A 12,853-nucleotide genomic window follows, 5' to 3' on the forward strand; every position below is an offset into this window, starting at 1 on the left:
TAACATATGATCCAGCAATTCCTGCTCTAAATATGTACTCAATTAAAAAGAAGTATTCAAACAAAAACTTGTGCACTAACATTCATAGCAGGATTATTCACAATAGCCAGGTGGAAACAATCCAAGTTCCCACCAATTGATAAATAGATAAACGAAATGTGGTGTATCTATACAATGGAATATTATCCATCCATAAAAAGAAATGAAGTACCAATATATGCTACAACATGGGCAAACCTCTAAACATTATGCCAAGTGAAAGAAGCCAGAGACAAAAGGTTTGATTCCCATTGTATAGAATATCCAGAATAGGTAAATCCATAGAGATGGAAAGAAACTTGGTGGTTGACAGGGGCTGGTAGAGGGAGTGTGGGGAGAGTGGAATGAGAAGTAACAGCTTAGTGGGCATGGACTTTCCTTTGGGGGTGAGGAAAATGCTTTGGAACTAGATAAAGGTAATGGTTGCTTAATATTATGCGTGTTCTAAATTGCAATGAATTATGTACTTTGAAATAGTTAATTTTATGTTATGTGATTTTTACTTTTAAAAAGAATGAAGTCATGACACAGGGTACAATGTGGATAAACCTTGAAAATATGATGCTCAATTAAAAAAGCCAGACACAGGGCGGTGCCTATGGCTCAAAGGAGTAGGGCGCTGGCCCCATATACCAGAGGTGGTAGGTTTAAACCCGGCCCTGGCCAGAATAAAAAAACTGCAAAAAAAGCCAGACACAAATGTGAATTATATTGCAATTTTAAAATGTCTTTTAAAAGCATATAAAAGAGTGCTCCTTTCTATTTCTAGTTTGCTGAGAGTTTTAAATCACAAATAGATGTCAGATTCTGTTAATTGATATCTTCATCAAATGATGTAATCATGTTTTTTCTTCTTACTGTTGACATGGCTGATTTGCATTCCCACGATGAACCCCAATTGGCAGTGGTGTATTATTTTTTATACATATTTTTGGATTCCACTTGCTAATAGCTTCTGAGGCTTTTGCATCTATATTTATGAGGAATATTTTCCTATAGTTTTTCTTTCTGTACTATCACTGATTTTGGTTTTGAGATAAAACTGGCTTCATACAAAGTCTAAGAATTAAGTTCGCCAAACTCATTCTAGAAAAACTGCTACATACCTCATTGTTGAATATCACTATGGTCACCTTTGAAGTTCTCCTCCTGGGAAGCTATGCATCAATGCCAGTGCCTAGTCCACCATTCAAAGCAATTTTGGAATTCTTTTTCTGGAATGGCCATCAAAGCTATTATCATATTACCCTTGAATATCCTGAAAGTCATCAAAATGTCTTCCTTTCAATATTTCCTTTATCTTCAGGGAAAGAAAAATGTCGCTGGGGCTAGATCAGGTGAGTAGGGAAGGTGTTCTAATACAGTTATCCATTTACTGGCTAAAAACCCCCTTACAGGCAGTGCCATGTCAGCTGGTGCATTGTAGCAAAGCAAGAGGCATGAATTGTTTGCCAAGATTTTCAGTTAACCCTTATACATTGCTGGTAGGAATGTAAAATGGCATACCTACTTTGGAAAATGTTTGCCAGTTTCTGAAAAAATTAAAGTCTATCTACCATATGACCTAGTAATTGAATCTACCTAATTCATTTGAATTTACCCGTGCAAAATAAAAATCTATTTTTTCATACAATAACTTGGCTATACATGTTCAAAGACCTACTATTCAAACATGGAAACAGTTTGAATAAAGCATTACTCCAAACATTGAAACAACCTATATAGCCATCAACTGTTGAATGAGTAAAGAAAACACAGTATATTTGTAGAATAAAATTCTCCCCAGAAATAAAAGGAAACAGAATACTGATACATGCCACACCATGGATGAACCTCTAAAATACTACACTAAGTGATAGAAGCCAGGCACAAAATACCACATATTATATAATTTAATTGTTATGTAATGTCCTAAATAGGCAAATACATATGTACAGAGGAAATAGATTTGTGGTAGACTAGGCTTGGAAAGAAATAAAGGAGAGATATTTTCTTGGGCAAACAAAAGCTGAGAGTTCAGCACTATTCTGCCTTCTTTACAAGAAATGCTAAAGGGAGCTCTTGAAGATGTAATGAAAGAATGCTAAATAGCAACACAAAAGTATAAAACTTTCTGATAAAGATACATGGATAAATACGGAGTACTGTAATTCTGCAATGCTGGTATATAAATCACTTTTAATTCTAGTATTGAAGTTAAAAGATAAAGTATAAAAGGTAACCATAACTATAAAAATATATTAAGGGATTCAAAATATTAAAAGATATAAATTGTGACATTAATAATAATGTGTAAAGGAAAGAAGTAAAAGTATAGAGCTTTTGAACAGGAATAAAGCTAAATTGTTATCAACTTAACAACAATAGTTAGGGTATTTTAACTATAAAGTATTATGCAAACCCCCTGGTAGCCACAAAGAAAATATCCATAAAAGAGGCACAAAAGAAAAGGAGAAAGGAATAAAAGTATATCAATATAAAAAAAATGAAACAAAAAAGAGGACAGAAAAAGAGGAAAAACACTACAAGACCAAAAACAATAAACAAAATTGTAATTGTAATTCCTTCCCTATCAATAATTACTTTAAATGTAAATGGACTAAACTCAACAATAAAAAGATATAGAGTGGCTGAATGGATAATAAAACAGGATCCAACTATATATGTTGTCAATAAGATACTTCAGATTTAAGGACACATAGTCTGACAATAAAGAAATGGAAAAAATTTCCATGCAAATGATAACCAAAAGAAAGCAAGATTGACTACACTTGTTTTATAACTCATATGCTGTTCCAAGAGACAAAGATAGACATTATATAATGATAAAAGGCTCAGTTAACTAGGAAGATATAATTATAAGGCATGCAGCATAAGGGCATTTAAATAAGTAAATATGTAAAACAAATACTGAGAAAAATAGACAGCAATGCAATAATAGTAGGGAACTTCAATACTGCACTTTTAACAATGAATAGATCATTGAGACAGAAAATCACTAAGAAAACATTGGAATTGAACTATACTTTAGACCAAATGGATCTAATAGATGTATATTTAGAACATTCCATCCAACAATAGCAGGATAGACATTCCTCTCAATTGCACATGAAACATTCTCCATGATAGATTGTATATTAGGCCACAAAACAAGTCTTTACAAATTTAAGAAGACTGAAATCACAGTAACAAAATGAAAATATTATCATAAAATTAGGATATCTTGTGTTAGACGATAAGAGAATAAGAGGGGAAAGAAAACAAAGATATACATACATATGCAGGTACAAATATAGATACACACATACAAAGGTATTCCTAACCAAGTAAGAAGAAAATACTTATGAAAATCACAGTCCTCATTTATATAACCACATAGTCATACTGATATTTATAACTACGTACTTCTCCTATTATTTCTGTATTCTCTTTGCCTTCAGCAAGCACCTCAGCTGGTCATGGTTCTTTACCTGGTGGGGTGGCCTTCATTTCTGGAGGGTCTGGGCCATTCACAGTCCTTCCAGGATTGAGTTGTTGTAGTTTTCCATTGACCTACTCACAGGGCGTGAAATACTAAAAAATGCTCTAAGGGATCTTCTACATTCCAGACATACTCTTTTCTTATCTCTACTGTGGAGTAGTAGTCCAATTTCCTCTAGATAGTCAGGATCAATAGCCCAAGCCAGCAGCAGAATTCCCTTCTTTGCCTGTTGTTTCAGAGGCATGAGGAACCCAAAGTGACTGAATGGCAATTTTAACTTCCAGTTAAATAGAATCATTGTTGTGTCTCATGATGAAAGCATTCCTCCCGCTGAAACCAAGACCTCTAGTCAAAAAGAACATAAACTTGTAGGAACAAGGAGTAAAAGTTTTGCTAGTGGCTCTCTAGGGATAATAGTCAGTGGTACAACTTCAATTGCCACCCCTTAATTCCTGGTCTCATAAATCCTGGATATAGAAGAAACAGCACCAAACATCAGATGCTGATTCAGAATATATACAGCCTTCTGGAGAATTTTCCCCAGCCCTGTAAGGTCTTGCTACATGGATGGCACTATAACTGAGTCTTCAAAAGACCACTGTATCCTTCTATGCGACATCTGCTTCAGGATGGTAGAATGAGAAGGCCAAAGAATTACATGAGCATGGACCTATTACCACACTTCTTTATTAATTGAGTTCCTTGATCAGAAGCAAAACTGTGTGGAATACTTCCATAGTAGATAAAGAATTCTGTAAGTCCACAGATGGTAGTTTTTACTGATTACCTTCAAGGAAGATGAGTCCATATTTGGAATAAGTGTCTATTCCAGTAAGAGAATAATGGTGTGTCTTCCATTATGGAAACAGTCCAATGTACTCTACCTGTTGCCAGGTAGCTGGCTGATCACCCTGGGGAATGGTGCCATATTGAAGACTCAGCATTGGTCTTGGCTGCTGGTAGATTCGGCACTCAGTGGTGAGCATAGCCAAGTCAGTCATGGTGAGTGGAAGTCCATGTTTCTGAGCCCATTCTTAACCTCCACCTCTGCCACAATGGCCACTTTGTTCATGAGACCACTGGATGATCAAAGGAGTAGCTGGAAAGTGAAGCCAATTTGCATCCACAGAATGGATCAACCTATCCATTCATTATTAAGCCCGTCTCTAAGGTTTCAATGAGCATTCATGTAGGACACAAATAACTTCACATTTTTTCCCTGTTCAGAGAGAACTATCCACATACCTTTTCCTAAATTTCCATATCAGCAGTTTTCCAATCATGTTCCTTCCAAGTCCCTAACAATACAACCAAGCCATTGGCCACAGCCCATGAATTGGAGTATAATGGCACATCTGACCATTTTTCCTTCCAAGCAAAGTGAACAAACAACCAGGTTCAGCATTCAAAGTTATACCCACTAGGAGGATTTCTCTTCAGCCCTGTGCTTCAGAAATGGGCTATACTGCTGCAGTTGTTCCAGTACTACTTCAATATAGTGCTTGCCAATCATGCAGAGCCACCTGTAAACATGACCTACGTCTTCTCTTCTTCCGTCAACTGATTGTAGGGGATCCCCCATGAAGCCAGAGGGGCAGGCTGGAAGAGAGAAGTCAGGGTAGAAGTATGGGCCATGGACATTTGTATCACTTCTTCATGTAATTTACTTGTGCCCTTCATGACCTGCTTAGGCCCTTTCACTTGATGATGTAGTGGTTGCCACGTATGTCCAACTTTATGGCATGGTGGGTCAGATAACACCTTCGTAAAGGATGCCAGGCTTTGCTTCAAAATCCTAAGGGTCTGGCACCAAAATTCACCTATAGGGGACAGCTAAAGGCATCATTCACAGCAACCCTGTCTGCCACTGATACTTCTAGCACTATTGAATCTGCTGCAAAATATGTCCCAAGTGGCAAAGCAACTTATATAGCAGCCTAGATCTTGCTCTGGGCCCTACTCAAAACTAGCAGATTTTTGGGTCACCCAGTAAATCGGCATACACCCCCACATGATGAATGCATTTCCTCCAAAACCTAAAAAGTCCCTCTAGGAATTGTGATGCTTCCTTGGTTGTAAGAGGGGCCAGAAGCAACAACTTATCCTTCACCCTAGAAGGAACATCACAACATGCCCCATGCTAGTGAACCACTAGAAATTATACTGAGGTAGAAGGCCTTTGAACTCTCATCAGATTTGTTTCCTACCCCCCGGCATGCAAATGTCTCACCAATAAGTCTGGAGTACTTGCCACTGCTTGTTCACTAGGTCCAATAAGCATAATGTCATCAATGTAATGAATCAGTGTGGTATCTTGTAGAAAGGAAAGGAAATCAAGATCCTCATGAAGTAAATTATGACACTGGGATGGAAAGTTGATATACCCCAGAGGTATGGCAGTGAAGGTATATTTCTGGTCTCACCAACTAAAAGCACATTGCTTCTGGTGGCCTTAAGAACAGGGATGGAGGAAAAGGCATTTGCCGAATCAATAGCTGCATACTAGGTACCAGGAGATGTGTTAATTTGCTCAAGCAATGAAACCACATCTGGTACAGCAGCTGCAATTGGAATCACTACTTGGTTAAGGTTATAATTGTCCACTGTCATTCTCTAAAATCCATCTGTCTTAGGCACAGGCCGAATAGGACAGATGAATGGAGATATGGTAGGAATCACCACCCCTGAATCTTTCAAGTCATTGATGGTAGTATCAATCTCTGAAATCCCTCTGGGAATGTGGTATTGATTTTGGTTTACTATTTTAATAGCTAGAGGCAGTTCTAGTGGTTTCCACTTGACCTTTACCACCATAATAGCCCTCACTCCATAGGTTAGGGATTTAGCCAGGTGTAAAGTATGTCTATTCAATTATGCATTCTGGAACTGGGAAATTAACCACAGAAGGGGTTCAGGAACCCCCCAGACCCACTGTGAGACTGAATTGAGCTAAAATTTACCTGATTTTAAAAAGCCTCTACTCTGACTAGTGTGCCATTAGTATCTTTTGGAATTAAAATATTAAGAAAGCCATCCTATTTACAAAAACATCAAATAGAATAAAATATTTAGGAATAAACTTAACTAAGGAAGTGAAAGACTTGTACACTGAAAACTATAATATACTGATGAAAGAAATTTTAAAAATCACAAATAAATGGAAAGACATCCTATGTTCATGGATGGGAAAATGTAATACTATTAAAATATCCAAGGGGGAGGAGGGGACAAGTTATTTCACACCTGATGGGCACACTTATAACTTTGACTCAGACTGTACAGAGAAATCTATGTAACCAAAATATTTGTACCCTTGTGATATCCTGAAATAAAAAAAACAAAATATCCATACTATCCATTGATCTTCAGATCCAATGCCATCCCTATCAAAACCCCAGTGACAATTTTTACAGAAATAGAAAAGACAATCCTAAAATTTATGTGGAACAACAAATGACCCAGAATAACCAAAACAATCTTCAGAAAGAACAAAACTGGAACAGAGTGGCATTACACTTCCTGATGTCAAAACATATCACAAAGCTACAGTAGTTAAAACTGTGGTATGTGCAATTAGTAGAATAAAAGAACAAATGAATCTCTTAGGAAGTCACTACTGATGTTGACATATTACTTCTGGATTATCTGAAAATTATGTGTATTTTTATTTCTTTGGGCTAAAAATAAGAGGTAGAGAAGACAATCACGTTTATAAGTAATATTAAGAACAGTGATTCATGCTGTCGGGGGAGATACCCTGAGTGCTTACTTTGATACCATATATCCATTGTAATAAAGAAAATGTGAATAGTGCTGTGAATAGTGCTGTTACTACAGTATTTGATTGCTGTGAATAGCTGTTACTACAGTATTTGATTCCATTTTTGGATTTCCTTTTGGTTATTTTCCACTCTCTCAACAATTTCTTTCATTGTGTCTACCATACATATTTTAAATTCCCTTTCTGTCATTTCCACCCTTTATTTATACATGGAATCCTCTGCAACCTCATGATCCCTTGTGTGTGTGTGGGGGGGGGGTTGCTCTGTTTTGGTTTTTCATGATGCCAGGATTTTTCACTGTTTCTTGCTCATGAGTTTTCTTCTTATCTGTTTCCTTCCTCTACTTTTTCTTTTCACTTCCTCCTCCTCTTTAAGTTATCATGCCTCTGACCTAAGTTGTTGAAGTTTCCTTTTAGTAAAGGACTAAAAGGGTGAGAAGAGTGAAGAGCAAGAAGGGATAAAAAATTAAAAAAGAGAAAAGAGAAAGAAAAGGTGGAGTGAAAGGGGAGATTGAAAAACATAAGAGAGGAACATAAAGAGAGAGATAGGAGTAATACAGTGTATAACAGGGTACTTTAACCCATACCCACAAATCCCAACTTTTGAGGGGCTGGGTTGGGTGGGTCCCTCAAGGTCTGGAGCTCTTTGCCAGCCTGAGCAGACACAAGACCTCAATTCCACCAAATAGAGAAGAAAAACAAAAATAGTATAAATCAAAGTAAAACAAACAAAAACCTTAAGTGATATATTAGGGGGGAAAATAATAGGGCAGAAAAACTAGCAAAAAAGAAGGAAACTGTGAAAATTATAATTATATGAGAAAAAAATAAAAATGAAAAAGCAAAAGTTAAGGGGAAAAAGTTGAAAAAAACTTTTAAAAACTATATATAGTTTTTAAATACCTTACTGCATAAGATGGAGACTGGAAGCCTCTATCTTGCCAAGAAGACTGTGTCTTGTCTTCCTGACTTCTCTGCTTTCAAACCCCACAGGGCTGAGAGCCTGAATCTCTCCCCAGCCCGCTTAATAGACACACTTTGACCTTTCCAAACCATGTCACTTGGCTATGCAGTGGGCTTTCCTAGGAAAGTGTGTGCCAGTCAAATCTTCCCAGGAGTGACTGCTCTGCTTACCAGGTGCACCAGAACCAGCGTCACACTAGGATTCTGAGGGCTGAGCCTGCAATGCAGCCTTCCCACAATGGCTGCACGCACTTGCAGCCAGACAATGAAAGCTCCGCCCCGCCTGAGTAGCTCAGTCCTGGCCCCTGGGCGATGTTCAAAATCACTTGCTAGCTCGGGCAAGCTCTCCCTAAGTAACTCAACCAAGTGCCCAGGTCAAAAAGAAAAAAACCTACAGGGCAGGCCCTCTCTGTCTGCAAACTGTCCTAGCTGCAGCTGTGGCTGCATCAGTCAGCCTCCACCAGAACGCAAGTACTTGCCACTTCACTACTTTCGTCCTTATCTTGGGGTCCTGAAGTATCCTGATGCCTCCCTGTGCTCCTGAAGGGATGTTTCTGGGCAGAGCTCACAAGCCAGAGGTGTTTGGAGTCTTTTCTCCCCAATATCACTATGCACAGCTGCATAGACTCTGTCTCTAGTCTGCCATCTTGCTGCACCCGTTTTCTTTTCTTTTTTTTTTTTTTTTGAGATGGAGCCTCAAGCTATCCCCCTGGGTAGAGTGCCCTGGCATCATGCTCAGAGCAACCTCCAACTCCTGGGCTCAAGCGAGTCTCCTGCCTCTGCCTCCCAAGTAGCTGGGACTACAGGCGCCCGCCACGACACCCGGCCATTTTTTGGTTGCAGCCATCATTGTTGTTTGGCGGGCCCGGGCTGGGGATTCGAACCCGCCACCTTAGGTGTATGTGGCTGGCGCCCCAGCCGCTTGAGCCACAGGCGCAGAGCCTCTTTTTTTTTTTTTTTAAACAGCATAATTGGTATAATTCACTCGCCATATGATTAACCCATTTAAAGTGTACAATTCAATGGCTCAATGGATTTTCGTATACAATAGAGTTGTGCATCAGTAACAACAATCTTAGAACATTTTCATTACCCAAAAATAAACCTCATACCCTTTAGCCATTATTTCCAAACTCTCCTGCCCATATCTCTGACAATCACTTATCTATTTTCTTACTCTATAGATGAGCCAACTCTGGACATTTCATATTAGTGAAATAATATACTGTGTGGTATTTTTGCATCAAGTTGTTTTGACTTAGTGTGTGGTATTTTCAATGTCTGTCAATATTGCAGCATGTACTAGTACTTCATTTTTTTAATGGCTAGATGATATTTTATTGTACATTTCCACCACACTTTTTAAATCCATTCATCAGGTGGTGGACATTTGGGTTGTTTCCACTTTTTGGTTATTATGCGTAATGCTTTATACTGCTATAGACATTCAGGAAGAAGTGTTTGTGTGGACATATTTTCATTTCTCTTGGGTATATACCTAGAAGTGGAGTTGCTGGGTCATACAGTAAATTTATTCTTAACTTTTTGAGGAATTGCCAGACTTTTCCAAAGCAGCCACATCATTTGACATTCCCACATCCTTGTCAACACTTGTTATAACTTCGTGTCTTTTTTATCCTAGTAGGTGTGAAGTGGTATCTCACTGTGGATTTGATTTTTGTTTCCCTAATGACTAATGATATTAAGTATCTTTTCATGTGCTTATTGGACATTTAGATATCTATTCTACAGAAATAGCTATTGAAATCAATAGCATTTTTTTTTTAATTTTTGAAATTCTGGTAATACACATAACATAAAAGTTACCATTTTTAACCACTTTTAAGTGTATGGTTCAGGAGCATCAAGTACGTACATATCATCGGGCAACCATCAGCATCATCTTCTACAGAACTTTTTCATCTTCCCAAATTGAATTCCTCAATTCAATTGGGTCCTCCTGAATTGAGGAGGACTTGAAAGTCCTCCCTGCCCTGGAAAATTACCATTCTCCTGGTAAGCCCTATTCTATTTTCTGTCTCCCTTATTTGACTGCTCTATATACCTTACATAAGTGGAATCATATAATGGAATTTTACATTTGTGAGTAGCTATTTCACTTAGCATGATGTCTTTCAAGGCTCATCCATGTGGTAGCCTGTCAGACTTTCCTTCCTTTATAGGGATGGATATTCTATTACACACATATACCACATTTGTTTTATCCACTCATCCATATACAAACGAACTTGTTTCTGCGTGAACACCTGGGTTGCTTTCGCCTTTTGGCTATTATGAATAATATTGCCGTGAACATGAGTGTACAGACATCTATTTGAGTCCTTGCTGTAATAATTTTAGATATATACCCAGAAACATATGTTAATTGTATGTTTAATTTTTTGAGGAACTACCATATTGTTTCCCACCCTGGCTTCCCCATTTTACATCCCCTCCAGCAATACACAAGGGTTTCACTTTCTCCACATCATCACCAAAATTTATTTTCTGGGTTTTTATTTTTTTTTTAATAATAGACATCCTAAGGCGGCACCTGTGGCTCAGTGAGTAGAGCACCACCCCCATATACTTAGGGTGGTAGGTTCAAACCTGGCCCCAGCCAAACTGCAACAGCAATAAAAAAAATAGCTCGGCGTTGTGGCAAGCGCCTGTAGTCCCAGCTACTTGGGAGGCTGAGGCAAGAGAATTGCCTAAGCCCAGGAGTTGGAGGTTGCTGTGAGCTGGGATGCCACAGCACTCTACTGAGGGCTATCAAGTGAGACTGTCTCTAAAAAAAAAAAAAAAAATCCACATCCTAATGAGTATGAAGTGATATTCACTATGGCTTTGCTTTGCATTTCCTGGATGATTAATGATGTCGAGCATCTTCATGTGCTTATTGACTATTTGTATATTTTCTCTGGAGAAATGTCTATTCAAGTCCTTTTTCTGTTTTAAAAACACCAGATTTTTTGTTGTTGTTCAACTGTAGTTCTTTATATATTCTGGATAGTAATCCCTTATAAGGTATATTATTTTCAAGTATTTTCTCCTGTTCTGTGAGGTACCTATAGTGTCCGTTATAGTGTCCTATAATACACAGTATAAAATTTTGGAAAGGGGAGGACTTGCGAAAATTGCAAAAATAACAGGAAAATGCCTAATCCTGCAAGCCGGTTGAGCTATAGGCGCTGAGCCTGCCTAGCTTGTTTTTGTTGTCTACCTGCCACCTAGAAGAAAGAAAAGAGGGGATGCAGCAAGTTCTTACTGTGACCTGCCAATTTATAACCCCCTTAAAATTAGCAATTACCTGGTCTCAGCTGTTGGCTTTTCCCTTCTCTTTCTTTGAGATGCCATGCTGTCTCCCTGCCATATTTTCCCTCTCCTTCTCCCCTCTCTTTCACTCCTTCTCTCCTTCTAAGAAGATAAACTAAATTTTATACTTTTATGTCCTAATCTTTATCTGAAGAAATCTTTTCTCAACCCACATGTACTTATCTCTGCACTAGCTCACACCCTAACAGTTTTTAATTTTGATGAGTTCCTATTTATTTATTTTTTCTTTTGCTGTGTGTGCTTTTGGTGACATATCCAAAAAAATCATTGCCAAACCTAATGTCATGAAGATTTTCTCCCATATTTTCTTCTAAGCATTTTATACTTATAACTCTTATGTTCAGGTACTTGAGTAAATTTTTATATATGGTTGTGATGTTTAATTTTATTTATCAACTTGAATGGGCCAAAAGATGTACAGATTTTAGTTCGACATTATTTCTAGGTGTCTGTAAGAGTGTTTCCAGGAAGAGACTAGCATTGGAACTCATGAAATGAATAAAGTAGATAGCCCTCTTCAATGTTTTTGGGCATCCTTCACTGTGTTGAGGGTCTGAATAGAACAAGAAGATGGAGGAAGGAATTCAGTCTCTCCCTGAGTACTGGAGGTGGAACATAGACATTCTCCTGCCCTCAATGCTCTCAGTTCTAAGGTTTTCAGACTTGGACTGGAGGAATCTCCACCATCAGCTCTCTGGCTATCAAGCCCTTTGACTGCAACATAAGCTTTCCTGGATCTCCAGCTTATAGATGACATATCATGGGCCTTCTCAGCCTCTATAATCACATATCATGTGAGTCAATACATGGATGTGTGTATATATATATATATATATATGTATTTTTTTTTTCCTACTGATTTTGTTTCTTTGGACAAATGGCATAAGGTGTTTCTACTTCATTCTTTTGCATGTGGATACCCAATTTTCTGAGCATCATTTGTTTCAAAGATAAATATTTGGTACTCTGTCAAAAATCATTTGACCAGATAGGAAGAGTTTATTTGTAAGCCCTCTATTCTATTCCATTGTCTTATAAGCCTATCTTTGTTGAACTACCACACTGTTTTGATTATTATAGTTTTGTAGTAAGTTTTGAAATCAGGAAGTATGAGACCTCCAACTTTGTTCTTCATTTTCAAGGTCATTTGGATACCTGAGGTCCCTTAAGGGTCTATATCAATTTTAGGATAGATTTTTCTATTCCTGAAGAAAATATTATTGGGATTTTGATAGTAATTGCATTGAATCAGT

The sequence above is a fragment of the Otolemur garnettii genome, unplaced genomic scaffold, assembly GCF_000181295.1.
Source record: "Otolemur garnettii isolate 467f Iridium unplaced genomic scaffold, OtoGar3 scaffold00109, whole genome shotgun sequence".
Taxonomy (NCBI): domain Eukaryota; kingdom Metazoa; phylum Chordata; class Mammalia; order Primates; family Galagidae; genus Otolemur; species Otolemur garnettii.